General features: G+C 38.1%; 1 protein-coding gene across 2 annotated transcripts in view; it reads left to right on the top strand.

The window, feature by feature from the left end:
- Positions 1-26651, top strand: part of LOC136863834 (dynamin-binding protein) — a 446212-nt gene that overhangs the window by 8921 nt on the left and 410640 nt on the right. The window lies entirely within an intron of this gene.

The raw sequence follows: 26651 nt of genomic DNA, 5'->3' as shown, positions 1-26651 counted from the left end.
GACTTCCCACGGTCGGTGTGATCATATGGAGCACAAGGCTACCAGCTCTTGTTACATTGTTAGGTGCACTTTTGAACTTGCGAAGTAGGGGTACAAAAGGGGCGAGGGTGTGCTGGGGGTATAAGCCTTAGCATGCAGTTACTGAATTTCTACTGAAATTAAATGTTAAAATATGCAGGATGTTGAAAAATTTCTAACACAAAAAACTGCCCATTCTGATGTCATCAGCTACTAACACAATAACCAAACAATATACAGTGCAATCCTCATAAGTTTTTCTGATGGAGGTTTTCGAGTGAATAATTAGTAAAATCTCGCAAAAATGTGATTTTTTAAAACCTTCACTCATAAATATTTCTATAATACAGATAGCTGGAGTAGAGAAAACATTATTAATAGTGAGACAGATGTATGTGGTAATATAACAGGAAAGTTAGCTTTCTGTGACTTTCCAAAAAAAAAACAACAACAATTGGATATTAGAAAAAATCTAAAATTTTTGTATTATCTTCTTAAATTTGTAAGTTAAAAGGAAGTCCATAAGTATGTGTGTGTCAACTAAGTTTGAGCATACTTAGAGGGAGCTATAAAGCAAAAAAATTGGCCAGGTCTCTAGTACTGTTGGTATATTAGTTATATTTTTTTTAGTTCTCCACTGTATTAAGAGTTATTTACAAAATATGCATTTTTCACATGACTGTACCATTTTCAAAAATGAAGAGAGAATGAAAATATTTTATTTCTTAACACATAAGATGTAGAAGTTGAATATATATTTTTTTCAGAGGAATTCTTGATGATGAATTGACATGTGCTGTATGATTTATGATGAAATTGCCCATAATGTCATTCCTCATGCAGTCAGTACCTGTGATGAATGGTGTGAAAGTGTTCATCATATGGTTAGTTGGTGTATGCATTTCAGTGGGCTAGGCAGACTGACAGCAACTTCTGGCCCTCTGATGAAAGGAACAGGAAACTACCTCACTCCTCAGTTTCCTGTAACACCTCTTCATTCACACTTAGGCTATTTATGACAGCTGATGGTGGATCTGTTGTTGGTTCCAACCAGCTTTGGGCTGAGGACATATAATATGGACACTTTTCATACAGCGAGAGTCTGTACATATTATCTTGCAATGTAGTTTTATTCCTTGTGTTATAGCCGTGATTATTCTGGCTGCTGGCCTAGCTATCATGATTGTCATAGACATATGCCTACAGATTATGACATACAGATACTAAGATACCGGGCGAGTTGGCCATGCGGTTAGGGGCGCGCAGCTGTGGACTTGTATCCGGGAGATAGTGGGTTCATCCCACTGTCAGCAGCCCTGAATATGGTTTTCCGTGGTTTCCCATTTTCACACCAGGCAAATGCTTGGGCTGTACCTTAATTAAGGCCACGGCCGCTTCCTTCCATTTCTAGGCATTTCCTATCCCATTGTCGCCATAAGAACTATCTGTGTCGGTACGACGTAAAGCCACTAGGAAAGAACAGAAAAAAGATACTGAGATATAAAATGTAATATTTCTAGATTCCTAAATAGTTGTCTGCATGACGCTCTTTAATGTTTATGAGTCATAAAACTTAAAATATTCCTCTGGATTTTAAAAGCAGATTATCATCCTGTAGTTTCATCTCAGATAGCTAAGCCCCATGTCATAATTAAATTAAAAGAGTTGTGATTACTACCTTTTTGGTTTTCATGCTTGTCATTTGAGCTAAACATTACATATTAAAGAAAGCACTATTCAGCTTCTTATTGACATGCTGAAAATGGTCAGATAATCTCAAGATTTCAACAATTACTGTAATTTGGTATATTTGACCACAGTAAGCTTATTATTTAATAATTTTTCAAGCATGCTTTTGTTCTGCACAGTTTTGAAGTTAAAAACGTTTGTTTTTGTCTTGTTTAACTTTATACCATTTTCACAGAAACATTGATCAAGATCTCTGTTGTAGTACAGGCCCTAAGACTACTTGCACTAGGAAGGAATGAACAGTAATGATCAGGGATTATAAATCTGAGTACAATAATAGGCACCGTTGTTCATTTGTATAATATATGAACTTGTTTTCGAAGTGCTCTGAACACAGGAAGTTACTTTTGGTTTGATACCAGTCCTTTTCATATTATTTCATTTAAAAAATATTAAAAAAATAATGTGTCCTGTTGAAGAACAACTGACTTCTTAGCTTTTCTAAATACAAAGGAGGATTTTACTAATTATCAGGGACAGGTATTTGTAGAGATGTATTTTGTCATTTGTGTTTTTTAAAATATTGATGTCAGTGGAGATTGTCTTTTACTCTTGGTGGAGATTTATGAAAACTGTGCAAAATAAAATTATTCTTTAAGTGGATTATTAACTGATTATGAACATAACATTCTACTACTGTACCATAAATCCATGATTAACATTAAAGGTTCATTAGATATTGTTAATGTTGTGATATGATTGTGGCCGGGCTGAGTGGCTCAGATGGTTAAGGCGCTGGCCTTCTAACCCCAACTTGGTAGGTTCGATCCTGGCTCAGTCCGGTGGTATTTGAAGGTGCTCAAATACGACAGCCCCGTGTCGGTAGATTTACTGGCACGTTAAAGAACTCCTGCGGGACTAAATTCCGGCACCTCGGCATCTCCGAAGACCTTAAAGTAGTAGTTAGTGGGACGTAAAGCAAATAACATTATTATTATTATGATATGATTGTGGAAAAGCGGTTAATTGCACTAATGTAAATATATTATATTTCGGTGGCAGAATATTAATAAGAGCCTTTACTATTACACATTAATTTTAATGCTTTTACTGACATAGAGCTGGCTTAGTGGTAAAACTGATCAAGTCTTTTTTTAAATTTTTCTTTGTCTTTAATCATGCAAGCAGACCCCAATGTGGTTATCTTTGAATGTTATAACTGGTATGAGTGTCTATGTTTTATGCCGTACCTTACACCTTAACCTGGAACAGCCTGAGAATGACTTAGTCCAGATGATCGTTAATTAAGAGGTAAAACTGACTATATTAAGTTAGTTTTACTTCAGTATAATACCACAAAAAGAATTAATATTGACAAAGTGCTACTTAGCCAGTTTTACCTCTAGATGGTGCCAGTGTATCTGCCTGTAGCTAGCAATCTTGGGCATTGTTTATTTGCAGTTGCCTGTTGTTCATAATGAAACTCAACTCAACATTGTTGTGTACATCACTCCAGTGTGCTTATTATTCTTTTATTATTCTTATTCTTAGTTCTTTTTTCCAGGTTGAGCTGTGTTGTTGTTTTCTGTACATTCCGTACAGTTTGCTGACGTTTCGAATACATTGCAGTATTCTTTGTCAAGGCGACCGAAATACCCCTACTCGATCTGAGGTAATCGGTCTCCCAGGCAGCAATCACACTACAAGAGTGGTTCCTGGCCTTGGGGCCAACGTGGCAGGTTCGATGCTAGCTCAGTCTGGTGGTGTTTGAAGGTGCTCAAATACATCAGCTTTGTGTCGGTAGGTTTACTGGCATGTAAGAGAACTCCTTTGGGACTCGGCACCTCAGCATCTCCGAAAAATCGAGCTCGATAGCTGCAGTCGCTTAAGTGCGGCCAGTATCCAGTATTCGGGAGATAGTGGGTTCGAACCCCACTGTCGGCAGCCCTGAAGATGGTTTTCCGTGGTTTCCCATTTTCATACCAGGCAAATGCTGGGGCTGTACCTTAATTAAGGCCACGGCCGCTTCCTTCCCACTCCTAGCCCCTCCCTGTCCCATCGTCGCCATAAGACCTGTCTGTGTCGGTGCGACGTAAAGCAACTAGCATCTCCGAAAACCAAAAAAGTAGCTAGTGGGACATAAAAACAGTAACATTATTAGATTCATTTTTGCCCTGGAAAGGGCTACTCATTTCAAGGGTATTAAAGAAACTTGAGGATACTCAGTATTGAGAAAGTTAGCCGCGTATGCCAAGGGGGGCCTTTCTCATGTACCCCATCATTACAAGTGGTAGAAAATAAAACTGGAAAGCACCGAGCTCGATAGCTGCAGTCGCTTAAGTGCGGCCAGTATCCAGTGTTCGGGAGATAGTAGGTTCGAACCACACTGTCAGCAGCCCTGAAAATGGTTTTCCGTGGTTTCTCATTTTCACACCAGGCAAATGCTGGGGCTGTACCTTAATTAAGGCCACGGCCAACTCCTTCCCACTCCTAGCCCTTCCCTGTCCCATTATCGCCATAAGACATATCTGTGTCGGTGCGACGTAAAGCAACTAGCAAAAAAGAAAAGAAAAAAAAAAACAACAGGAAAGTGGTCAGTGACACCAAAAGAACATTCAGGTGTATGATCATGAAATAAGATAAGCCAGTGTTCCATTAAATCTATTCAGTGTAAATGCAAAAATTCACAACTTTTGTAAAATAATGTAAAAAGAACTTTACACTGAACTCTGATGATGAGAATATGTGCACAGGGCACAGTCAGTGCAATGTGTTAATGTAATCAACTAAAAAGAAATAAAGATTCAGGAAATAAATACAATTTAAAAAATTAAGTGATCCAATGTTTTTGCTGGTCACTGTATTTAAATGCAATTTTCCAGAAAATTAAAATATGAAATGAAATTAGTTAATGTTATCTATACTAATATTACAAAGAGAAGTAGTTTGTATGCAGACAGTAATCTTGGGAACCACTTAACTTATTTCATGAATTCTTCCACTGTTAGAAATCTTATTTCTTCTAGGCTATATATAATTATGTTATTTTATCAGGGTACAGGTAAATTTAAAAAAAATTGGAGCAAGATTAAAAAGTTGCACGTCTGTCTTCAATAGATAAATTACAGTAAGCACTATAGTGGTTACTCCTTTTAAAGTTCATTAAGCAGCAAATTGTATGGACCAGTGTTGTAAAAATCTTGAAGTTCTAACAAAAATAAACCTTACAATAAGCAAGAGATTTTAACAACAACCCATAATATATGTTGCAGAGTATGTTTTTCATTAGTACTCATCATCATCATCAATTTCCCTCGTCCAGCTCCCGCTGGTTTGAATGCTTATGGCACCTTTCTGTCTTCCTGTAGCCAACCACGATTAACTGTTTTTCAGTCCAGGTTTCTTCTAATTATACTATTCATGATTGTTTTCAGCTACCTTAGTTTGGGTTTCATACTTGCTCTCCCTTATTCTATCTGGGTTTCCATAATTCTCTTTGGCATCCGCCCCCCTTCCATCCTCTTTTAATGTATCCAAACCATCTAAATTTATCCGTCTGATTCTGTTGAAAAGCTTTTCCGGTCTGATTCCCTTGCTGATGTCCTCGTTTCGAACTTTGTCCTTTCTTTTCTTTCTTATCATACTTCTTCAAAATTTCATTTCACTGGCTTCAATTTTATTCTCCTGTCTTTTCGTCAGTGTCCAGGTCTCCACTGCATATGTCAGTATTGGGCTGTTGTACATCTTATACATCATCTCTTTACATTTCATTGGTACTTCCTTCCTCCACACCAGGTTTCTCACACACTGATAGAATGCATTTCCTTTTTGAATCTTTTACTGTCTTCATGTCCAGCCCTGTCTGGCCCTGCGGTGTAGGATGGAACGCGTTCGCCTGTCACCCGGCGGCCCTGGGTTCGATTCCCGGATGGGTCAGGGGTTTTTAATTGTAAATGATTAATATCCCTGACATGGGGACTGGGGGTTTGTATTGTCCTTAACGTTCCTTTCCTCACATTCAACACTCTACACTTCCTCCATTCCAATTACACGCAGGTTCATATCACATGGTGCAAGTAGGGGCAAATGATCTCTATAGGTTGACGCCCCGAACAAATAGCATTAAAAACACAAACTGTCCAGCCCTGCATCCTGCATCAGTTCGCTCCCCAAGTACTTGAAGCTCTCCACAATTTCAAGGTTTTGTCCCTTTATTTTTATAATTCCTTTCCCTTCCTCCTCTGGTGAACACCATTGTCTTTCTCATTTCCATGCTTATTTTCATTCCATAATTTTCAATAATCTCACTCAGTATGTTGAATTGCCCTTGTACTTCATCTTTGTTTGCTCCTCACACTAAAATATCATCTGCAAACAGCATTACCTTCAGCTCCCTATCCCCATTTTTTACCTTGGTCTCCTTCATAATTTCGTCCATAACCATTACGAGTAACATTCGTGACAGCAGACTTTCGGGTTGTAGTCCAGTTTCATTCTATAAAAAAATCTGTTCTCTCCACATGTCTCTGGACATTGCTGCAACAATTTTTGTACATTGCTTGCATGTATTCTATCATATGTTTTCCAAATCCATTCCGTTGCATTTCTTTCCATACTTTTGCTCTGGGTAAACTCGTAAGCCTTTTCTAAATCATGGAATATCATCATATCTTTTCCATATCCCCATTGTTTATCAAATTAACTGTCTCATATTGAAGAGGGTTGTAGAGTTGATTTTACATTTTGAAAGCCATATTGCTCTTCTGGTAATAGACTTTTCGCCTTTCTTCTCTTTCCATTTTCTAGTACTCTTTCAAATTTTTTTGCTACCCTTGTTATGAGTGTGATCCCTCGATAATTATAAGGAGTAGTCAAATGAAAACCGAACACCTACCATAAAACACATTCCGCTCAAAAGGTGGCAACATTGTTGTTACGTATCGATTCTGCCATCACTGTAGTAGGGAACTGCATAGTGACAACTCACTGGTGCTTTCAACTGGGTGGGCAGGTCCACCTATTCAATACCATATGTTATACTATTATTGTTTATTATACATTGGGACTAGTTTCGACTTTCCCTTTAGGTCATCTTCAGCCTAAGTACATCATTTGGGTAAGATATAACATGCGTACACACTTAATTTAATCTAATATGTTACATATAGTATATCCACAACTATTAACATTCATTAACTTTTAAGTCCATGTAATTTGATGTATTTGTACAGCTTAAAATTCGGTTGGATTGATATTGTCTCTATAAAACACAATGATTTGATTCTAAAAAATGTTTTTCAGAATATGAACACTATGACAGTTACTACAACACTTCAAAATATTTCTCTTGGGATTATATTGAACATATCAGATGTGTTGTTGCTTGTAATACTGTATTCATAAAATATAAGTACATATGACCTGAAACACCTTTTGTGTATGTACACAGTTGAATGGGGTAAGTAAATATATACTAGAATGTTCTTCAATATAGTCCTACATTTTTTGTACTTTGTCTTTATGCCTTATAATAATATTAAAATTTTTGGGATTGATTGTTATGATGAGCCCCTTTTCCTTATTTATAATAATAGACCTGCTACTACTAATTTTATGGAGACATTCTTGGTTTAAGTATGTAGGTTGTTGGTCCAGTTAAAAATTATTGGTAATGTTACAGTTGTATAGTTAAAATTGGATTGGTCCAAATAGGCTAGATTAAAACGTTCTACTGATGTGTAAGTCTTTTGTCAGTATATTCTAATGTTGTTGGAGTGTTAGAGAATATTTGTTTAAAAGAACACTTATTGTTCTTCGATTATAATAAATGATCTTTAAATGTTGTTGAGACCGGGCGAGTTGGTTGTGCGGTTAGGGGCGTGCCGCTGTGAGCTTGCACCTGGGAGATAGTGGGTTCGAATCCCACTGTCTGCAGCCCTGAAGATGGTTTTCCGTGGTTTCCCATTTTCACACCAGGCAAATGCTGGGGCTGTACCTTAATTAAGGCCACGGCCGCTTCCATCCAACTCCTAGGCCTTTCCTATCCCATCGTCGCCTTAAGACCTATCTGTGTCAGTGCGACGTAAAGCCACTAGCAAAAAAAATTGTTGGTTGAGAATGTCTGAGGGGACATTCTCAGTTTGAATATATGGACCTGTTGATCCGGTTGAAATGATCTTTCATGTATTCCATTTAAAGGGAATGTCCCCTGTTGTCTTGCAAGTCTATGTGGGATCCCACTCCAACATTAACTGAGTGACTGTAGGAATATAGGAATGTACGAATACACTGAGTGGCCAAAAGTTACGGGAAGGGGTGTCCCATTAGAAAATGTGCCGTGTATGACCCCTGAGCGTTGTGGATAGCTGTGATGTAGCTGAGCAGTCTGTTGCAGACACCAGTGTTGTACAAATGGCCACACGTCACAAATTAACCAACTTTGAATGTAGGATGATCATCGTAGCACGAGTCATAGCATTGCCGAGATTACACCCGAATTCGGGTTTCCGAGATTAACGGTGTTGAGGGTGGATTTTCAATATCATAGAGAGAATGTTACCACCTGTGTAAACTGCTGCACGGGAAGACCACAGTGTTTAACGAACGGATATCACGTCGCCTCCGCAGAACTACACTGGGCGCTCAACGGGCTACTGTAAATCAGATCACCGCTCATTTGAATGTTGGGAATCAGGAACTCATTTCTTCCAGGACTGTAAAGAGGCAGCTGCACCGCATAGGCTTCACCATTACACCATTGAGACCGGGCGAGTTGGCCGTGCGATTAGGGGTGTGCCGCTGTGAGATAGTGGGTTTCAATTCCACTGTCGGCAGCCCTGAAGATAGTTTTCCATAGTTTCCAATTTTCACACCATTTTCCCATTTTCACCAGCCGACGAACAGCTTGTGTCCCTTTGCTGACACCTCGACACAGAGCTCAACAATGTGCATGGGCCCACAAACATCGGCAATGGACCATGGAAAGTGGCGGCGTGTGGTATGGTCCAGTGAATCCCGGTTCCAGTTACATTAAGCTGATGGGTGCATGAGAGTGTGGCGTATGTCACATGAAGCTATGGATCCTGCATGTCAACATGGTTGTGTCCAGGCGGGAGGTGGTTCAGTTCTGGTTTGGGCAGTGTTCTCATGGTCGCAATTAGGCCCCATTGTTCGGCTGCAGGGAGCGCTGACAGGTGCACGTTATGTGGACATTCTTTCGGACCATCTGCATCCTTTTCTGGCCCTAGAGAACCCTGATGGAGATGCCATGTTTCAACGGGACAATGTGTCATGTCACCACTCTGTGGTGGCACGCAGGTGGTTGGACTCCAATGAAATGACGACCATGAATTGGTCCTCCAGATCCCCCGATCTTAAACCAGTTGAGCATTTATGGGATTCTGTTGTGCTGGTGTATGCTCCATGAATCCCGCACGCACTACACAAGACCAATTGTGGGTAGCAGTGCAAGATGTTTGGGTCCAGATCCCTCCAGAATGATTCCAACACCTTGTAGAGTTGATGTCTTGCCATATTGCTGCCATTTTGAGGGCTTGCAGAGGAGCAGCTCGTTATTAACATTACATTCAATGTCTTCCCAAGACGTCTGGCTGCTCGGTGTATTTTCCAACACTCCCTGAACATTAGAATATATTGACAAGAGTCTTGCACATCAATGGAACATTTTAATGTATTTCGACCAATCCAATTTTAACTATACATCTGTAACATTAGCAAGAATTTTTAACTGGACCAACAACTTACATACTTAACCAAGAATATCTCCATAAAATTATAGTAGCAGGTCTATTATCACAAATACAGAAAAAAATGTTCATCATAACAGTCAGTTCCAAATATTTTAATATTTCAATAAGGCATAAAGACAAAGTACAAAAAATATACACTTAAGGAAATGGAAATTGCGACACCATGAAGGCATTGGTCGTTTGTGTTGATTTTCAAGATATGGAACGATGCCATGTAGGTATGTAAACGATCAAAGTTTCAGACCCACTGGATTGTTGCTACAGGTCTCTCCATGTGATTGGTCGCGGAGGAATCCACTCCAGTATACAGACTCTGGTGTAGCGTAGTTGACTTGCAGTCTGTGCAGTGAAGTGTTCCCCGTCATACATGCCTCAACGACAGAGAAGAGCACGCTATCGACAACTGTCGCCGTTTGAGAGGGCTCGGATAGTTGGAATGTGTGAGGCTGGATTATCACTAAGGATTGTCGCTGCATGTGTTGGCCGACAGGCATCTACGGTACAACGTGTATGGCAGGAGTGGTCAAATGAAGGTACCTACACTCGTAGACCTGGCACAGGCCCAGCACGACAGACAATTGTGAGAGAGGATCGCCGCATCATTCAGATGGCCCGGATGGAACCCCATGCAACAGCAGCGCAAATTCGAGCAGCTGTGGCACCCCATGTTACACAACAAACAGTTGGGAATCGCCTGCGTGCAGCTGGCCTGTGTCCCTGCAGAAGGTGTTCCATTGACCCCACAACAGTGACGTGTAAGGCTGGCCTGGTGTCGAGAAAGATCGACGTGGGTCGACGAATGGCATAGGGTCGTCTTTAGTGATGAATCGCACTTCTGTCTTGCCCGCAGTGATCGCTGGAATCGTGTGCGCCGACGTACCGGGGAGAGGGGCCGCCCAGATCTTATTGTCGAGAGGCACACAGGGCCAACACCAAGCATTATGGTCTGGGGAGCTATTGGCTTTAATGTGAAATCACAATTAGTGCTTGTTAAGGACACTATGACTGCTCGACAGTACGTTGATAGGTTACTCAATCCAGTGGTTGTCCCTATGATGGCGAACATTGTTAATGGGATGTTTCAGTGGTAAATGCCCGGGTTCACACTGCACACATCTCCAGAGAAGCTCTCCACGACATCACAACCTTAGAATGGCCCGCCAGATCCCCGGACCTGAGTCCTATTGAGCATGTGTGGGACATGATGGGTCGACAACTGGCCAACCGTCCTCAGCCACCCACAACTCTGGAACAACTGACCCATGCAGTGCAGCAAGCATGGACCACAATTCCTCAGGAAGCGATCCAGGGCCTTATTGACTCCATGCCTCGACGAATTCATCAATGTATTGCAGCTCGTGGTGGGCACATCCTGTATTGATTATTGTCCAGACTTGCGGTCAGAAGGACCTGAAAGTGTAATCATCGAATCACAACTGAACCCTCGTCCTGCATGTTCAATTGTAGCAATGTAGCACCACTCCTTCTGGGTGTTGCAATTTCCATTTTCTTCAGTGTATATTGAAGAATATTCTAGTATATATTTACTTACCCCCTTTCAATTGTGTACTTACACAAATGGTATTTTAAGATCAAATGTATTTATATTTCCTGAATATTACAAGCAGCAACACACCTGATATTACCGAGCTCGATAGCTGCAGTCGCTTAAGTGCAGCCAGTATCCGGTATTTGGGAGATAGTAGGTTCGAACCGCACTGTCGGCAGCCTTGAAGATGGTTTTCTGGGGTTTCCCATTTTCACACCAGACAAATGCTGGGGCTGTACCTTATTAAGGCCATGGCCGCTTCCTTCCCACTCCTAGCCCTTTCCTGTCCTATCATCGTCATAAGATCTATATGTCTCGGTGCGACTTAGCTTAAAAGAAACCACGTGATATGTTCAAATTAATCCCAAGATAAATATTTTAAAATGTTTTAGTAACTTTGTCGGTTGGGATGTTTAGTGTTCATATTGTGCAAAATATTTAAAAAAATCAAAACCTGTTTTATAGAGACAATATCAACCCAACCAAAGTTTAACATGTATGTACAAATACATCAAATTACATGTACTTTAAAGTTAATGAATGTTAATAGTTGTAGATATACTATATGTGACATATTAGACTAAATTAAGTGTGCATGCATGTCATATCTTCCCTAAACAATACATCTAGGCTGGAGATGACCTAAAGGAAAGGTCGAAACTAGTCCCGGTGTATAATAAACAACAATAATAATATTATAACATACGGTATTGAATAGGTGGACCTGCCCATCCTGTTGAAAGTATTCAATCATCAATATGGACTCACAAAATGAAATGAATTTCATATAACTCACAGGTGCACTCAGTCTCGTCTAGTGTGTTCATCCCGCTGTAGAAATGGAGGCAAACAAAGATGATCAGAGAAGTATACTTCATTTTCTGGTGGCTGAGGGTGCAGTAGTAAGCGAAAGTCATCATCGCATGTGTACTGTGTATGGCAAGATGATGCGTGCCCAGTACAGGCCCATTGAATAATTACTCCTGATGTTATAGGCTGGATTGATAGCCTTATCCGAGAAAACTGACGAATCACGGAAGAAGAAATTTGTGTTCAGGTCGGCATTAGCTGTGGTTCCGTGCATGCCATTATCAAAGATCACTTGCATTTCCGCAACATTTACGCGGAGCGGGTTCCGCATCAACTGACAGAGGGACAAAAGATTGACAGAATGGCATCATGCCTGAGTCATTTGCAGCCATACCACAATGAAGATTATGTATTTGTGTCCTGTATCATCACATGGGATGAAATGTGGCGCCACCATTTCATGCCCAAGAGCAAACGGCAAAGCCAACAATGGAAACATTGCAATTCTCCCGTGCCAAAGAAATCCAAAACTGTTCACACAATTTCCAGTAAAGTCATGATGTCCTTCTTCTTTGCTTGCAGGGGCTCTCTGCTTGTTGACTTCCTCGAGCATAGAAACAAATAACGCACAGTACTATGAAGACACTTTGCAGAAACTGTGATGTGCCATAAAGTCAAATGCCCTGGAATGCTCTCAGACGGTTTCATCCTGTTGCATGATAATGCTCGCCCCTGTATTTCCAATCTGGTGAAGGCTACACTTCAGCAATTTGATTGGGAAACACTTCAACATTTTCCATACAGACTGAATCTTTCACTTCGTGATTTTCACATATTTGGCGACCTGAAGAAAGATATTTGTGGATGTCGGTTTCATTCAAATGAGGAAGTACAAGAGTGGGTGCGGTTGTGGATCTGTCAGTGACCTACCTCTTTCTACAAAACTGGAATTGATCATCTCATCTCCCATTGGAACAAATGTATTAACGCCTTTGGTAATTAGTTTTGAATAAAACCATTCCATGGTTACGTTATAGCAGGTGTTCAATTTTCATTTGGCTGCCCCTTATATCACATCTCTTCTTGTCCCTCTTCTTAAATATATGTATTATTATTCATTTACTCCAGTTATTAGGCACTGGTGTTTCTTTCCAAGTAGGTCTAAATAGCCTATACAGTCATTGTAGACCAACGGGTCCTACTGCCCTTTATCATTCCCCCTCACAGTTTGAGTCCTGTGTTTTTTCCTCACTTTCATTCATTTGACAGCAGTTTCTACTTCTTCCATTGTGGTTTCACTCTCTTATACTTTCTCCTCACTCTGCCTATATCATCTCTACACCCCTTCTCACATTCAGGAGTTCATCAAAGTAATCCTTCCATCTTTTCCTTATTTCCTTTGGTTGTGTTATTATGTCTCCTTCGTTCCCTTTACCTGCTTTGTGTAGACTCTTTCTTTTCTCTTCCTTCTTACAAGTCCATGGAGCATCCTCTTTCTTCCAACTCTCGCATATATCCTTCCCAGCTATTCTTCTTTTCTTCACTTACTACTTTTTTGTATCTTCTCTTCATCTCCTGATAGTTTCTTCTAATTTCTTATATTTTATCCATATTCCATAATTGCCATGCTTTCTTCCTATTTTTCACTGCTTCCTTTACCCTCCCATTCCACAAAGGGATCTCTCTATCTTTTTCAGCTATTCTACCACAAGCATTCTGTGCACAGCTTAAAAATGCCTTCTTCATTTTGGAATTTTCTTTATCTTTCATATCTTTTAATTTCCATACTTTTATTTTCTTATCTCTTATTTCTTTCTTTTTCACTATTTTTCCTAGTTTCATTTTTGCTACTACTACTCTAGCGTCTTCATCAAAGGCTCCTTCTGGCAGGCTGTAACATGTAACAAATGACAATTGAATCGGTCTTTTTTAAAAGGGCGTAAGTCAGGGTTTTGAGCATTTTCATGTTTGTAACGCTTTTGATAGTACAGAGGCAGGCCTATGGTTTGTGTTTAAAAGGGCGTTTGTAATGCTCCTGATTGGTTGGTAATGGAAGAATGAAATACGTAATTGTTTTTAAACGGGCGGATGTCGCTGACGTACGCCGTTTTAAAAATGGAGAGTTGACATGGAAACAGATGTAGAGTGCGAGAGCGGGCGAAAAACAACTCTCTTTGTTGCTGCCTTGTGGAATGAATGAAATCTACTAATATATTATTGTGCAAATTAAAGACTTAATTACCTGTAAAATATCAGATGATAGCAGTGTAGAAGGTGATATTGAAGATGAAACTAGAAAGAGGAAGGAGGAAGAGATCCTTCCAGGTACAAAAGTAACAAAATAAAAGCAGCTCATCTGAAGGGAGTAGCCTGTTAATCTCAGAGGCAAGTCAGTTGAGGCTAAAAAACCTGAATTCTCTTCCAGGTAAGCACGGCTTAAGTACGTTTTATAGCATGTACCGTCTATGTCAGTCCCATTATATAGAAATGCATTACCATATCACGAATAATAGAAATAAATGATATAATCTATTGACCTACCACACACATAACCTCAAAATAACGTAATCCGTTTCTTATTCTGAAAGCAATTTTATTTATTTTTGCATATGTAAGAAGAAATGTTTGGAGGTCATTGGAGAAGAAAACTGCTTAGATATTTTCACAAATTTTTTACAATATTCCTACTAAGAATGAGCAAGATCTAATTCTTCAAGACCTAATAGATGTTGGAGAGATCAAGCAGAGGCGACCAAGAAAACAGGATAACCCTTTGGGACTACATTCTGCTACTTTTTTGTATCATGTACTGGTCGGTTCACTTCGTCAAGAGGTTTGCATGAAAGGTTTCCTCTCAGTTTTTGATATTAGTGAAAAATGAGTTTGGAGAATAAGGCTGCTTAAGCAGTCTGGTAAAACTCCAGAAGACAAGAGAGGTAGGGGAATTACACATAGTCTTCACTCATCTATTTATGATTCAGTATGGGAGCATATTCAGTCATTCCCCTTAAGGGAGAGCCATTATACTTCTGAAAAGTTGTATTACCTTAGTGCAGAATTAGATGTGAAAACAGTGTGGACATTGTTCTTAGAGAAGCATCCAGAATGTAAAGTAAGTTTTGACTTTTACTGGAATTTCTTCAAAAAAAAAAAAAAAATAATAAATTTAAAATTCAATTATCGATTTGGGCGACCTCAGGTAGATACCTGCTGTACCTGTGAAGAGCTCAAATTTAAACTTAGATCGCCATATCTTAATGATGTAGCAAAACGCACAGCGGCTGCAGAGTTGATGATACATCAGCGTCGAAGTAAAATATTTTACTCTGTCCTCAAGTGTGAGGCATCAGATGTAGCAAAAAAGGGGATGGATGTATTGGCATTGTCATTTGATTACATGCAGAACATTAATCTGGCAAAAGTGCCAGTTCAGGAACTATTTTATTTAACAAAACTTACAGTGAATGTTTTTTGCATTCATGATATAAGAAAAGAAACCAGTTCATATTATGTTTACCATGAAGGAAACAGTAAAAAGGGTCCTAACGAAGTCTGTTCCTTTTTGTTTTACTACCTAAACTCAGTGCCCAAAAACATCACAGAGCTTAGACTGTTCTGTGATAAGTGTGCTGGACAGAACAAGAATCAGCCACTCTGCAGATATTTACTATCACTGACAGAGTCTGGCCATTTCCAAAAAATTCAGCAATATTATCCCATGCGAGGGCACAGTTTTATGCCCTGTGACAGAGATTTTGGAATCATCTCAAGAAGGCTTCGTCGATATGACAGAATTTTCACAATCCATCAGATTATAGAGCACATTGTACAAAGTACTGTTAAAGTAGGCAGTTTCACAGTAACAGAAATTGAAGCATCCCAAATCCTGGACTTCAAGAAGTGGTGGACAAAATATTATAAGAAAACAGCAGTTTCTGAAGAAACAAGGGGCAAGCCTAGAACTGAAAGAATAAATTTTGCAATCAGTACCCTGTTCCACCTTGTGTACTCACATGATAGAGTTGGATATATCAAAGGATCCAGTGGAATTAACGGATTAATAAAACAGACATTCTTTATGGCATCTAGGAGAGGACCTGTCCCTTCACAATCAGCACTAGCATACCCTTCAGGAAAAGTGCCAATTTCAGTTAACAAAATGCAAGACTTCAAAAAGATGAAGCAGTATATTCTGCATGAACATACATAAATTTTATGAGCAAATTTTCAACTGGCCTACTTAGAATAATGGTGTAGATAGTGATTGAAAGGTAGTGAATTAGTTAATGTGTTATTTTATAATATAAACAATATTTTGGGTTTCATTAACATTTTGCTCTTTGTATGTGATTCAGAAAAACTTCCAGTGTAATCGAATATTGTATTATTGTTAAATCATTAAGTTTGTCCATGTCCTTAAGGTAATCTTTTTAAAGGGGCCGATTTCATCCTGCTCTTTTTAAAAGCGCGGTATTTTCCATAATTGAAACCTATAAAAATACTATTGTGTATTATATTCAGTAGGCAGGTACATTCAAAAGTAGTAAATATTCGCTAAACCTAACAAATTATACTTTCAAAATGGTATCTTTGTGGGTAGGTTCCCCCTGAAGTAGTTTTTTTCTATTTCCCACAAATTTACATTTCTTGACTTTTGCCCTTTTAAAAACGACCGATTCAATTTGCCCGTTCCCCCAAGAAGTAATCAGTAACTGTCTTTTTCTTCTTCCTGAATGATGTATTGCAACACTTAACCCATTTCTCACACACAACTCCACCAACTTCATTTCTCTTTCCATATCCAAGAGATCCAATTACTACTTCCAAACCTTTCTGTCCTGTCCCACCCAACCATTGCATTAAAGTCTACCATGGCAGTCACTTTCACATCCTTTATTTCTGTCCACAGTGTCTCTAGGAATTTGTCCATTTAATTTTCTTTGCATCCAGTCTGGGGGGTATACACTTGGATGAATTCCTTCACTCCATTCTCTGTCCTTAACTGTACTTTTCTTATTCTCTCACTTATGTAGTTCACTTTATCTACAGATTTATATAAGATTTGGTTGGTTATTATCCCTACTCCATTCTTTGTCTTATTTCCTCACTCAATCCCATCGTAGCCACATTTTCATTCTCTATAAAATCCATCACCTGTTCTGACTTTCCAGTCTGTGACATAAGGTTGATTATTGCCACCTTCATAATGTTCTTTATTGGTCGCCCGCTTCTCACAGTTCCCCCAGTGTCAGAACTGAGCGTCACTTCTGGGGAACGCCCTAGCCTTTTCCGAGACTGATTCAAAAGTGCCATGTTCATTTTAGGCCATTATTACACTAGAGTTGCCACTCCCAGAGGCATTTTAGAGCTGTTGCCAGTGGGCGATCAGGCCGCTCCTCGCATGGAGTACAGATGCCTTTGCAGCCCTCCGTAACCTGAGGTCAGACGTACTTGAGGGATTCCAGTGTCATTTCCTACGCTGAGTGTCACCTTAGGCGATTGGGTTCTTTACCAACACTCGGCGTTGACTTGAAAATAATTCATTGTTAATGCCCATGTTGTCAACTCGATAAAAATATTTTGGAATACTTTGTTGTTATTCTCAGTAGAATAAACAGTTTATGGTATTGTAAAGGTGGAATTTTTCTCGAAGCATTCCAAAATATTTTTACTCGGTGTTGAGACTCTGGATGTTCTGTACTCGTTACCACAGCAGGGTAACCGGCCAGATAAGTTCTATCCAATAAAAAGTGTTTAGGAAATTATCCGATATGCACTCTGTATCCTAAGCTCATGCATACAAGTTTCACATGGTATTTGCATGGAGCGGTGATACTTGCTGCAAGTATCTAGCGAGCAGCCAAGCCGAGCTACTGTTTGCTGAAATTCATATCATCTTATAGACCACTCTTTCTGGCCAATGACTGTCCCACCATTCCGAGTCTACGTTTGTTGGCATGCACATGTTAATTTGGCCTCTCTTAAGCCTATGCTTATGCTTACTATTGCATATTGCGTTACTTATAACCAGACTGTTATGATGCTTATTACAGATATTTGTTTCATAATTAACTATCTGTGTACTTACTAATTTTGTGTGAATTCTATTGGGATTTTAAGCTATCACTCTTAAGCTTTCCTTTTGTTTTACTATTTTCATGCCAGCACAATCAAGCCAGCCTATACTCTGGGTGGATATTATGAGAACTATTTAGAGGCCGGTTCATTAGTGGCTGGCTGTAAGAATCTGGAGTACATGTGATGTTTACATGCATTTATTGAATCATCTTATAGTGTTATCTTCAGATTGCTATTTTTAAAATGTTTTAACATTCAAGCAGATCTATGCACTTTGTTGTTAGCTGCAATAATAGATATAGGGTACCGTAATACAGAGCTTTCCTACACAACCTCACGAAATGGATTTAAAAAGACGGTGGATCTTAGCAGTAAATTGCAAGTAGTAATTCAGGATTTTAATATTTGCATTAATTTAAAATAACTGTACAAAACTTATTTTAATCATTTTACTTGCTAGTTAACAGTTACAAACAAATAGTTATATCAGTGCTATACTTACAATGTAAGCTGCAGTAGACCATATTTTTTAAAGCACAGATGTCTTAATAGTACACACACACATTTTATTACACCATAGTCCAGCTCCGTGGCTAAATGGTTAGTGTGCTGGCCTTTGCTCACAGGGGTCCCGGGTTTGATTCCTGGCAGGGTCAGGAATTTTAACCATCATTGGTTAATTCCACTGGCATGGAGGCTCGGTGTATGTATCGTCTTCATCATCATTTCATACTCATCACAACGCACAGGTCGCTTACAGGCGTCAATTCAAAAGACCTGCACCTGGCAAGCCGAACTTGTCCTTGGACACTCCTGGCACTAAAAGCTGTATACCATTCCATTACACCATAGTTTTAATGACAGCCAGTATAATAATAATAATAATAATAATAATAATAATAATAATAATAATAATAATAATAATAATAATAATAATAATAATAATAATAATAGAGCAGATTGTGAATTTTCAATTTTTCTGTTACAACCTCATAAAATGGATTTGAAAAGACAGTAGACAAATATAATTATAATTACAGAAATAGGCCTACATTACACAATATCAATAGCCTATAGAAATGCCATATTTTACAAATGCACAATTATATATAAATTCATGTCCTTGTCCCGAGGTGGTGCAACTCATTTTAGGCACACTCCTAATGAGAGTGAGCTGTATGTACCATTTCAACAACATACCAGCCTTCATTTTAATGTTAAATGTCTGGCTGTATCTGGAAACAAACCCAGGCCCCTGAGGGTGGCATCTACTAGTGCTGTTACACTGCAGAGATGGACTAGATCATACTATAAATATGGAAGAACAGTGCAAATAAAAGAAGACCATTACAGTATTCAGAAGATGTGTTTCAGTGTGATTTTCCAAATAATATTTGCATTTATAAATTGGTCAAACATAAATATGCCACATTTATGCCAGTAATTTTATAGGTCAGATGGCACTTCATGGACACCTTCAAAATCACCTAGAATCTGCAGCAAAAATTTTATAGGAGGGTGTAAATCTCAACATCTACTAGTCCAGCACATGTGCCAAGTACCTTTCTGAATGTTACAGAAGAAAGCAACAGGAACAGGTTCTCTCAACAAATTTAGAAGAGAAGTTAAAATAGAAATTCACTCATTTCATCACCTCAGACATCAGATTTGCTAGACAGTAAACCTATCTTTGTGATAATGAAAGCTGATGCCAAAGCTCATACAAGCAGAAATTGGGATGGAGAAAGCAATTTTAAACTCAGTTGTGTTTTGGAATGGAAACAGTGTCAGCACACAAGCAAGTATTCAGCTTTACACACATTATGTGCTGAGTTTGGCATGTTAGTAAATTGCCTGGTCCTGATTTGCCGTGTGAAGAAAGAGGATTTTGTGATTTTAGTTAAATCTCTAGTGAATGGCAAGTAAATATTATGACTGGTGTAAACATAGAACTGACCAGGCGAGTTGGCCGTACGGTTAGGGGCACGCAGCTGTGAGCTCACATCCGGGAGATAGTGGGTTCGAATCCCACTGTCGGCAGCCCTGAAGATGGTTTTCCATGAATATTGAATTTTCACGATTGCATTGTAATCGAAACAGACTTTCAATGTATTAGGTCGTGTTACGTACATGTAGTACGTGTTGAAGAGATGAAAGTACAGAACAAAAATGGCCAGCCGGACACCAGTGGGATCCGAACCCACAACCTCCTGATTTCACGTCGGTTGCTCTACCAATTGAGCTATGGTGGCCTAGGCCATCTATGTTCTGTTTGAAAGGATCTGAGCTACAGGTCTGGCACTGCTGCTAGCACACTGTAGAGTGAGGTTGTGGGTTCAGATCCCACTGGTGTCCGGCTGGCCATTTTTGTTCTGTACTTAACATCTCTTCAACACGTACTACATGTACGTAACACGACCTAATACGTTGAAAGTCTGTTTCGATGGTTTTCCATGGTTTCCCATTTTTTTCACCAGGCAAATGCTGTGGCTGTACCTTACTTAAGGCCACGGCCGCTTCCTTCCTATTCCTAGGCCTTTCCTGTCCCATCGTCGCCATAAGACCTATCTGTGTCAGTGCGACGTAAAACAAATAGAAAAAAAACAACCAAAAGAAACCCATAGAAATATTAAGTGCATTTCTAAACTTCATGCCAGACACTACTAAACTCAACATTAGTAATGAAAATGGACTCTTGATATTCTTACTGTAAATTAAGTTAGCCTTCCATTTGCTGCCCTTGCTGTATTCTTTAGTATTCACTGTAGCGCTGTTTCCAGGATATTCCAATTTATTTTACCAGTACTTGCAATAGCTACAAAAAATTGGGTTTTTCTAGTCTAGCAAGGTTGTTGTTAATGCTAAATTTCTTAGAGATAACTATCCAAAATGTAGAGCTATTATACACTGCATTGAAATTAAAACAGAACGGCCTCCTGAAATCAGTCAGCATATATGAGGAGCATCATTTCAAATCGTATTAAGTGCACAGATCATCTTGTGAACATAATACATTTTCAACCGTTCACCATGGTGCACATAATACCATAATTTTCTAATTCCAAAAACTAAAATCAAATGGACATTAAAAATAACAGAAATTAAAAATTTTAACATTAAGTGACAACATAGTTTAGTGATTCTAACAGTGAAATTAAAGTTTATGTTAAATAATTATTACTATGCCAAATATCAATTCTTACTTGCAAACTTATGTATAGACACTGGAAATTAATAATTTATTAGTGTGTTTTCAGTATAGACATAAGTGAGGACAAAGCAAATCACTGAGCATATACATGAATATATCACAAATCATAAAACGAAAATCTATATAGTTTCAAAATTGAGATGAGTACAAAATTTTCAGTAAAACCTTACATTTCACCTTACTGTAGTTCGGCAGTTTTAGCAGTACTACAGCATTTTAGCTTGACAGGGAAAAGGTTAAAGAAAGCCACCAGAAGGCTTGGGTACCAAGAACACTTTAAGGTTTCAATAATTCTTATACTCAACTTAGATTATCTTAATTATTTGATGCTTACTGTATATCTTAAATTTAACTTAAATTATGTTGGTTTTAATCTTAATTTACTTTGTTATGTATTTAAATTCAGTTTAGTTCTATTAATTTATGTAATTTTAATTATTTTAGATTGTAAACAAAATTGGTTTTGTAAAAGAGGACCTAGTGCCCTAACTTCACCACCGAACATGGCAGTAATAAATATATGAAAAGCAAGACTATTCTACTATGCAATATCAGTGTGGCAAAAAAGGGGGCTTAAATTAAAGTTTTTGACCAAGAACAGTTTTTAAAAAACATTTTTCCATCCCTGCTGGCCCCTGTAAATTTCATACCAATATGCCTCCACCCACTGGTATGGACACCATAATAAGGCACAAGATAGAATTCACACACAGAAGAAGGAAATTAGGCCAATGCATAGCCTTCAGCTTTGTATAATGAGTTCAAACAAGACTGTCCTCATGGGAGGTATTGCGACATTTCCGCCATTGTTCAATACGACTCATGGTCATGAACTCTCTGAGAGATCACGGTTTCACAGTACATGAAGAAGTTTCTGGCCTAGCTGCCGATGGGAGTAAGAGGCGTATTGACATGACAGCCATTCAACCAGCCAGCAAGCAAGGACTGATCTTAGATCCCACAGTATACTTCAAGTCGCACGTTGGCCAGGCCGAAGAGGTTGATGCCAAAAAGAAGTAGATTTACCAGACAGTCATAAACTATTATAAAGGCAAGTACCTCGTAGACAACATCTCCATCCATGGACTAACGATCGGAGCTCGAGGCACAGTCCCTAAATTTCTTGTACAGCTGTGGGATTCTTTCAGTATCAACTGGTCACGACTTCATGACATCACTATTGCTGCAATACGATGTTCAATAAATGTACATCATGCCACATTTCAAATTTATTCCTGAGTCTGTGAGTGACGTTATTTCTATCAGGCACACTAGCAAATTCATCAATGACTTGGAAGACATAATATTGTGTAGTCGATATACTTTGTCCTTTGTCAGCCTCCTCATGGGGGAGGTTGTGTTAATAAATTAATAATAAAAACTGTCCACTTCTTGAATGTATATTTAACTATTTCTCAGTCTTTGAGATATTAGATCAAAATAAAATGAAATGATCAGTAAAACACACAGGCACAATCACTGCACTGACATGAGAGTCCATATATTGACCTACTTCTTGGAGTTATGTTTCTTGTGAATGTTCTCTGTAGCCTTATTTATATTTCCATTCAATGTTCCTTATGGACACTATGAAGTTTTTAATACAATATCACCAATAATATAAGCTAACATCAAGAACGCACTAAAACATTACTTCAAGATGTAGCTCAGTATATGAACTTGCGTGTCATTGCAGTGATTGTGCCTATGTGTTTTGCTGATCATTTCATTTTATTTTGATGTAACATCTGAAGGACTGAGGAATAGTTTAAAATACATTCAAGACGTGGACAATATTTTATTTGTACACTTATTTTTCATATATTAATGTTTATCCTTCACAGTAAAGAATGGTTTTTTTTTTTTTCAGTTACCATATGTTTCACAACCATATGTATTAATATTTTAATTAATTGTTCACTGAATATAATATAATTGTATTTAACAGGAGGATATATTAGAATTAATAAATCTTATATAATAATTAGCTGTCAGTACTGATAGATAATGAAGTTTGTATCTTGTGACTTGAAGATGATGCAGACTGCTGTTTAGGGTCCTGTGAATGGTTTCTTATTCAACATGAAACCTATCCTGACCTTTGTAAAACAGTTGTATGGAAAATGAGCCATATTTAAGCTAAATGGTAGAGGAACCTGGAAAAAAAAAAATATTTTAGCTGGGCTAGTGAAAAGCTGTATGAAATTATCTAAAAAGAATTAAAACACTCCAGGTGAGTAACTGTTTGTGGTAACATTTGCTGTGGAGATGTCATAGGATCATTCTTTTTTAAGTCATGGTTACCAGCAACCGGTGTCTTTCAGTTAAAGAGGTGCCTCAAGATCTTGGCAGACATATACTTGGACCATCTTGAAGAAACTAAAATTCTCGGCATCTCCAATAGCATTGTATATTGGGAACATTTTATGGATAATGTCTTCACCATTATAGACCCACAACGTACTGGCAATGAAAATATACTTGTCCATCTTGATGGGATAGATCCATATATGAAATTCACCAAAGATTCTGGAAAGGAGTTCTCACTAAATTATTTGGATCTCATTATTATTTGCAGTAATAATAATAATAATAATAATAATAATAATAATAATAATAATAATAATAATAATAATAATAATAAAATTATCTATTAAGATTTACAGGATGCCTACACAAAATAGCCACACCATTAAGCAAAGTTCAGTGCATTCAGGAGGCCGTAAGAAAGCAGTGTATAACAGCTTGCTACACAGGGCATTCATGATTCCTTTATCTCACAAGGATTTTAAAGATGAAATGAAGACTATATATGTAGCTTACAGTAATGGTTATAAGAAACAGTTTATAGAAAAAATATACAATAAAATTAGAAACAATCCTAACACCACTTTAATCAAGGATTCAACTGCAAAAAATAATTTTGCCTCCTTTACTTTTATTAGTAATAATATTTACCAAAACACTAATATTCTAAAAGGTAAGGCATAAGTGTAGCTTACAGGATTAGAAATACCAACTCAAATATACTTGTTAATTCACAGGACATTAATAATAATAATAATAATAATAATAATAATAATAATAATAATAATATCTCAACTCAGAGGTATATAAAATTAATTGTCGATCCTGCGAAGCATCTTACCTGTAACAAACTGGGCCCCTTACTCAACATCTTAGAAAATATGCATATTCACATCAACCAGTATATTAACCTGAAATATAATTGGAATGAAATTAGCAAAAAAAATTTGAATTCTTTATTTGAAGCTTTTGTTCCATTTCTGTGTAGATTTACTTCCAATAACACTTGGCCTCACCCTCACCACATTCAGTTCCCCTAACTCTCCCTTTAAGCTCCCTACCTCCCCCTCCCTCTCTCTTCCTCAAGCCACGAACCCGCAACACCATAACAAGCCTGATTAGTATTCACTAGACCTGGGATTGCGAACCTATGACACGCGAACACGACTTCTGTGGCACGTCAGACAACATAGCATAATTTAACATTACACTTTAGTAATAATAAAAAGAGAAGTATGCCTCAATTAATTCTATGACTATATTTTTTACAAATTTTATTGGGTTGAAGCTGAAATATACCTTACTCATAAAATTTACCTGTTTTATAAATGTAATTTTCAGTGATGTTTGCAAAGTAAAATCATGAAACAATTAGTCAAATGGATTTATATATTATGCAATCCTAATTGAAGTCAAATGAGGGGTTTCATAATGATTTTCAAGGAAAATAACCAGGGGACTTAATTGACCCCCCCCCCCATGGCACTACAGCCCTTGAAGGGCCTTGGCCTACCAAGTGACCGCTGCTCAGCCCGAAGGCTTGCAGATTATGAGGTGTCATGTGGTCAGCATGACAAAATAATTGACTCGCTAGTGGCCATTCCTGCACTAGACCATGCATTGAATTCGTCATTCTACTGGCAATGGGAGGTAGTCCTATTTTACTACTTATAAACACATGAACTACACACTTATCACATTCCTCTTTACATCAAATTATTTTAAGCTTTTTTGTAACAGGCATTTTTATCACTACAACATTTGTTTGCTAAAAAAACTCCTTATTGGCTGCTAGCCTAATTATGAAACATGTTCATCAAATACTGCCCAATTCTCTTAACCTCTTTAGTCCTGAGCATAGATTAATGAACAACTTTCACATACTTTTTATGGGAAAGACAACTTAGACTCAAAGAAACACGATTTCAGTAAAAAAAAATATTTTTCACAAAATCAAAACCGGATACAGCATGTATCATATATGATACATTGGGACTGAACATAGTAGAACCATATGCTCATGAAAAAAATTGCTTACCTTCCCACTGTAAATAATAAGCATACAAATAATCAACAGACACTTTCTTTACATATTACAAATGTATACAGGGATAGAAATCACAAAACTCTCAACTTGTGAATTCCTGCTGTTTTCAAAAATTTCAATAACCATGTTGAAAAATTGCAGTTTTTGTGAATTTTCTTCATTACTGCCTTTAGATTTGGTGGAAATCCATAAAGCAGTTCCTTTCCGCATTGAAACATAGGAATACTTTACAATCTGAACAATGCACAAAGGTCAGTTTAGAACATCCACTGGCTCTGCATCTTGAACAAGAAGTCTGGCATTTGGTCGTCATCTGTGGAAGATGCATGGCATGTCTACTTCTCTTTGCCACAGGTGGAAGAGGTGTAGGTGTATGTCGCTTTGGCGTTGAGGAACGAGGTTCTTCATCACTGTTTTCATCTACCTCTAGATCATCATCATCTCTCCCTACTAACTTGGGATATATCAGATTCTCTGCCACATCCATCTTGAACTGAAAGTATGGTATGATATCTTTCTTCTTCATACCTTGTTCTTTCACTGCTGTATGATACTCAATCCAGCATGCTGCAGTATCAAAATCAAAAAAATGATGCATAACCCTTATGGTCCATTTCTTAGTTCGACCTCTTATTAGATATTTACCTGTGATTTTGTTTAGCAGGTCAACTCCTCCCATCTTCGAGTTGTACTGTTTGACAAGGTTTGGTCTAGGTATTTGTATGTGGGCGTGATCTCTTTTAGACCACCTCCTGCAGTCTTCCACAGGTTCAACACCATATTCTGTGGAAGCCAAAAAAATAGGCCTGTTGTCATACCACTTGACTAATCCTAGTTTATCATCACGTCTAACAACCTGGTCAAATGAGCCTCTTTGCTTTTTCATCTCGTTGTCACTTTTGAATCTTACACACTTTGGCAGTCAACTGGACATAATGTTACCACTAGCTAATATAGATCTATGTGAAAGAAGTTCAAGGAGGGCGACTGATGTAAAATATCTGTCCATAAATTTACAACAATCAGAAGGCAGCGTATCTGAAAGCTTAAGGACTACTCTCCCTCCAATATCCAGTTTTTCAGGTAGAGGCACTTTTCCGAAATAATCTGAGATCCTTTACCTTCACAGAGGTGAAAATCAAGTGGTAAGCCAAATGTAGTGGTTGACACAAA

The sequence above is a fragment of the Anabrus simplex genome, chromosome 2, assembly GCF_040414725.1.
Source record: "Anabrus simplex isolate iqAnaSimp1 chromosome 2, ASM4041472v1, whole genome shotgun sequence".
Classification (NCBI taxonomy): Eukaryota; Metazoa; Arthropoda; class Insecta; order Orthoptera; family Tettigoniidae; genus Anabrus; species Anabrus simplex.
Note: the sequence above shows the minus strand (reverse complement) of the source record. Positions and strands in the feature narration are given on the sequence as shown.